This window comes from Macadamia integrifolia, chromosome 4, assembly GCF_013358625.1.
Source record: "Macadamia integrifolia cultivar HAES 741 chromosome 4, SCU_Mint_v3, whole genome shotgun sequence".
In the NCBI taxonomy this organism is placed as follows: domain Eukaryota; kingdom Viridiplantae; phylum Streptophyta; class Magnoliopsida; order Proteales; family Proteaceae; genus Macadamia; species Macadamia integrifolia.
Window position 1 is genome coordinate 22,090,404 of NC_056560.1, and position 6,500 is coordinate 22,096,903.

Below are 6,500 nucleotides of genomic sequence, written 5' to 3' on the forward strand. Positions count from 1 at the left end.
AATCTGTACCATCTTTTTCATTTTTTAGTGCAAAACTGTGCAACATATTGGATTGTTCTGTTATAGTTTTTATACCATTCAAAAGCCAATTTACCAAAATGTTTGCATTGATGTACTCTCCTCTGTCAGTTATAAGTGTATATTTAAAAATAGATAATTGGGATAGATGTCGTGGGTTTGGTATTCATGTTTAGATTCTCAAGGTATTTTAATAACTATCCAGGGTAAGTACCCTAAGGTTGTTTGGTTTATAGAAGCTAGAAGAGATGAGAAGAAAAGAAAACAATAAATAAGAAAATAAAGGAAACGTACAACAAAATTGAGTTCCCCCATGATGTGTTTTTTTTTGAAAGAATTCCGAAGAAAAGAGAGAAAATATGAAGATATACCTAATTTTTCTTCTTTTTTTTCATTGGGGAGAGAGAGAACAAGCCGAAGTGGTCTCTTAAATCTCTCTGCCTTCTTGTGGCTCGTCAAAGTGGTCATCACAAGATGGTATTAATTGTGTTTAAATTGAGTTGCCCCATGATGTGTTTTTTTTTTTTAAGAAATCTGAAGAAAAGAGAGAAAATATGAAGATGTACCTTTTTTTTTTTTTTTTGGTTGGGGAGAGAGAGAACAAGCTGAAGTGGTCTCTTTAAATCTCTCTGCCTTCTTGTGGCTCCTCAAAGTGGTCATCACAAGATGGTACTAATTGTTTTTAGAGCTGGTGTTTTCATGTTAGTTACTGTAGAGAGTAAAGAAGGGAGTGACAAAGCAATGCAATTGAGAGAGAGAGAGATGGTAAGAGGTGTATGTTATATAAGTGAGAGGAGAGATGTTTTAGCCGAAGCTTTGTTGTCTGAAGGGTAGACAGGGGGGAGGAAAATCTAGACAATGAAGCAACAAAGCTTGTGGTGAAAGGTTCTTTTATGGATCCTCATGTCTATTTATTATTTTATTTATTTATGTTTTGTTACCTCCTCAATAGGTTGTAGAGAAACTGGAACTGTTTAGGGGTTTCTGTTGACTGCTAAGTTCATCCTTGGGTTAGAGTTGGTTATTTTCATTTATTGTTAATGGTAGTGTGGACATATACATGATGTTTTGGTTGTAGTGTGCAGGGTTGGTATTCCTTTGGAAGATACAAAATCTGTTTGGTTGATCATATGAGTTGGTAATCACTAAGTGGCTCTTTTCATTAGAGAATGACAATTGAAAATTTGTATTTGTCAAAAATTTCATCACAATATTCAGGCCTATATCCACTCCTCACAATTAAATTTGTAAAGCAAAACCCCAGTACAATTGATATTTCCCTACAAAAGTACCAATTTATGATGGAAATCTAACAACAGGAAAATGATCCATTTTTTGCACGCACTTGAATCATTGCTTCCGGAAGATCATTTGCCTCAGGAAAGTGGAATAACGATGGTCTTTATTATATTTTTTAGAATTGTTTGGACTATTTTTAATGCATTATCTAAACCATGATCTTACTTTAACAATTATTTGCAAGTTGCGCCTTACGAAAGACTTGCGTGAAGCAAAGACATTTTACTTCTTGAAGGTCAGTAAAAGAACTCTCGTCATAGTTGATGATTTAATTCTCACTTCTATCAATAAAACCTAATAGAATTTTGTTGATAAAAGTAAAAATTTAAGGTGTGGCCCTTAATAGAACATAAGCTTACCACATTTATATTTCTTGTTCAAGTAATGTATGAATCTAATTTAATTATTAAATGATATATTTGTTTGCAAATTAATTTATTTCTCCTATTGTATTTGCTCCCATGTTACTGAAATCATCATCATCATCATTATATATATATATATATATATATTGCACTGGTCTCGTCCGTCTCACCATATAGAACCAGGAGATCCCTATTCCCCTGGATTTTGGTGTAGATCGATCATGTTATCCTAGTATCAGAGCCACGGTGGTGGTGAATTCGGTTTATTTTGTTTCGAGATTTCTTTTCTTTTGTGTAATCGTTTTATTTTTAGTTTTTGACGGTGTATAAGCCTTTGGACTTTTGGAAGGAGTGGCAGATGAGAGTGTAAGACCGCGTTTGTGCCCAAATTAAGTTGAAAATACCCATTCAAATGACTAGATCTAGGAGATTACCCATAGCTTAAGATATCTCAAACAATGAATCGTCTATCCCGCTCCATGTCGATGAGATCGGCAAGTGAGGCGAGTACAAGTTCTAATGTGCTCCATTATGATGAACAAATAACAGATCTAGACAAAAGACTAAAAAACTGGGACATGCCAAAGATCTAAAAAAAAAAAAGTATATGAAAAAGATTGGCTTTCCTTTGAAACCATCAAAACCATTGAACAAACTATCAATTTCACCCCAGAAACCAAAGAAATTACCCTCTTCGACCCTAGGTCTTTACAAGACCTTTACCAAAAACACAAATTCAATTATGTCCATATTGGCCTCGTCCAAGTGGCCATCAAACCCCTCCATCGTGAAGGACTTAATACATCCCTTATGTTAGCCCTTCGTGACCAAAGATTCTTTGAGTTCAATGATTCCCTTTTGGGAGCCATTGAAACCAGCCTTTGCTATGGACCTGTTCACTTCAATGTGTACCCAAATATGTCTATAGCCTTAGAGGACCCAAATATCATTCATTCCCTAAAAATCAACCTCAAAACCCACGGATATAAGATGATGCATGGATTTATTCCCATTTCCATCATCCACCGTATCAAATACAAAGCCATGAAAACTGTCAAACCTCGAGCTCTCAAATGTTTTCCTAAAGGAAAAACCCTCTACTTAGAGACTGATTATCTCCAAGGTCAAATTGTTTACCCAAAATTAGTTTAGTGGAAAGATATCTCTTTCCCTACTGAATGGCAGCTGTAAACGGCTGCTATTCCACCCCAAGTTTCAAATGCAAACATCCAGTCAATTTCCCAAAATTTAGATGGATTAGTCACTCTAAGGTTCAATAGAAAACCACCTCCATCTATTTACCAAAATTCTAGTAGGTCATGCTCAGATGCTTCAACCTCCTCTGATTCATTCCATTGGATTCCTCCTCTTAGGACTCCACCCCCAACTTCCAATCTTTCTGGAATACACTCCAGCCAAAGTCTTGTTCATGGCACCTATGACATTTCGTCTACCCAATTTGAACAACAACAAACTGACCAAAATCAACCCCAATCTCCGACACCGTCCGAGGTGGCCCCCCCCTCAACGTGACTCAAGTGTTGACCCAGGTGTCTACATGATTCAAACTAATGAAGATTATCAAGGGCTCGTTTGATAACGTAACCAGAAACGTGTTTCTGTGTTTTCTTGTTTTCAGAAACAAAGAAACGACATAAATACCGTTTGGTAAAAGTGTTCTGTTCCACTTGTTTCTTGAAATATAAATTGAAATTTATAACAATTTATGCTTCAAGAAACATGAATGAAGAAACAAGTTTTACTTGTTTCGCTCGTTTCTCGAAACAAAAATGGGGCACAAAAAATCGATATTGAAGACAGAGTTTGGCATCACTACCATCACCACTGTCTCCGACTAGCTCCGTCTACAGAGTTCCTCTCCATCTTGTCAGCTGTCGTCAATTTGGGTTTCTTAAACCCCAACATGAGGACTATGATCTTGGTTGCAGATTTCAACAAAGAGACAGGGAACTGAGGCTTCGAGTTTGTCTCAGAATGGTTGAATTCAAGTGACGAAGGCTCGAGCGGCACAAGCCTTCCTTTAAAGAACAGATCGTCGGAAGGTGAGAGCGAAGGGTCCACGTCCAGGTCCGTTCTCCTATCACTTGACCCAGAAGACACCCTGAAGTTGAACTCCTCTCCATCAATTCCCACAGATTCCGATGAGGCACTATCATCTTCCTCGTCAACTCCGCTGCTGTTATCGTGTTCGTCTCCGCCTTCACCATTGTCGTCTTCGGGCACCGTAAACTCCATGTCGAAGAAGGAACCATCATCGCCATCTTCCTCCGTTTCCACCGCCGGTTGTGGCTAAAGAGTGGTGGATATGGTAGTGGTGCCAGGTATGGTGCGTTCATTATTTCCGGTAACTCGACCACCCTTCCAGTACTTGAGCAAGCTGAAAACTTCCATGGTTGGGAGAGCCAGAGCAAGAGTGAGTGTAGTGGATTGGGGAAGAGGGTTCTGTTTAGGTTTAAGAGCGAGAAAGCGAAGATGAAAAGGGCCAGATGTGTGAAAAGAAGGCTTATCAAACGGAAACAAGGTTTATCAAACACCTAAAATTCTATTTCTGTTCCCAGAAACGGAAATTTCTGTTTTTGTCGTTTCTTGAAACAGAAACAGCAGAAACGTTATCAAACGGGCCCCAAATTGATAAACCATTTCTCAGAACGGATTTTGAATCACCCAAAAATAAACAAAAACGTGATTGCTTCTTCAAAAATTTTAATCTTGAACAACAAGCTCAAATCAGAACAAACTGACATAATTTTATGACAAATCTTAAAACAAATGTTTTTTTTTTCACCTACTTTGATATTTATGCCCAAGACAACAATATAAATTATCCCTAGCATAACCAAATTTGTACTCAAACTGCTACCCATAAATCTTGGACCCTTAGCACCGGTCCAACTACCACTGCTATCCATCCCCCGGTTGAAAGAATCTAATATGCTTTTAAAAATACCGATATAAATGCTTCTCCACTCAAAGTCGCTGAACATGATGACCCAAACAGAAAACAAATCGAACAATTAAACTTTACAAATTTAAATCTCCAAACCATCGGTGATCAACTTTCCCGAGTTGAATGCCTTGTCCAAGCAAAACCATTAGCTTCCTCATCTATGACTCCGGCTCCGGTTCCTTCTTCAACCCCACTATTCAAACCTTATCATATTCCAAGACAACAACAAAAATTACTTAACAAACCTTATATTCTTGATCAAATTAATCATCGTCTCACTTGTTTAGAGGCCCCTCAAACACCAATACAAAGCCAACCAACAACTGAATCAGCTAATCGTGGTCGTGTCCTCACCATTAAGGGATATTCATCAGACTCATCCTCAGAAGTGGAGGAAGAGTCAGATGTCTTCCCTCAAATTAATCAAATTGGACAAAGTTCCACACAAAGCCCAGTCTTCCCTGACTTTCAAATCGAAGCAAGAGGAACAGCTCCTCAGGCTTCCTACCAAAGTGGCATCATCTATGAATGGAACATAGATGATTTGTCCGAAAATAATCTCATGAACAAATTACAAGAAATGACTATGGTTAGCAATGCACATCGCATTCAGAATACTGAAGACAATGCAGTTGCTACTTTACTTATTTTCAATTTTATTGGCCAACTCAAAGGTTGGTGGGATTATGTCGTGACTGATGACAAAAAAACAGAAATCTTAACTGCAATCCAAACTGCTCCTGATGGGACCCCTCTTCTCAACCAAATAGGTGAACCCATAGAAGATGCTGCAAATACCCTTATTTTCAGCATAGCCAATTACTTCTTAGGTAACCCTTCCCGTCTCAAAGACAGAACTACCGAACAATTATCAAACCTTAGATGCAAAAAACTTTATAATTTTAAATGGTACAAAGACACCTTCTTGACCAAAGTACTTACTAAACCTGATGCAAATCTTCCCTGTTGGAAAGAAAAGTTCCTTACAGGTCTTCCAATCATTTTTTCTGAGAAAATTAAACAAAAACTTCGCAAAGAAAATGATGAGATTATCCCAAATGATCAAACGACGTACGGTTAAATTATTAACTTAATTCATGAAGAAGGCTTAGCCCTTTGCACTGATATTAGGTTAAGAAAAAAAATTAATAAAGAAAACAAATTTTACAAATAAGAACTAGGAGGATTCTATGAAGAATTCGGTTTTGCCCTTCTTAGACCTCCTAAGAAACACAAAAATAAATCTTCTCGCAAATATTACAAGGATTTTTACAAATCAAAGAAATATGTTTCCCGCAAACCATTTATAACCCCTGAGTTTTATCAAAAATCTTCTTCAAAACCAAAATATAATAAATACAAAAAGCTTTTCAATGCACCTAAAAATCAAAGAAATTTTAAATAAAACCCTGATACTCAAGGATGCTTTAAGTGTGGCAAACCTGGCCACATTGCTAAGTATTGCAGAGTTTCCAAACGAATTAATTCCTTACAAATATATGAACAAGATAAAACTCAAATTCTTGCTTTATTTCAAGAAACTTCTTCTTCATCTTTCAATGAAGAAAATTACAAACTTAACCACATCCAAGCCTCTGAGCACCTTACTTCCAGTTCAACTGATAATGAGAATTTTCAAGCCTATGCTTATGATTCTTGCATCATTGGATTAAGTTGTGAGGATTGTGCTCCCAAATCCATCCAGATACTTAGAGCATCTCCCCAGTTAAACATTTTCAAATATATTGACAACCTGACAGACCCAGAACAAAAGAAGGCCTGTCTCGAATACCTTAAACAAAATATTTCTACACAAAATTTCCCTCAACCTTATAACCTCCAACAGATAA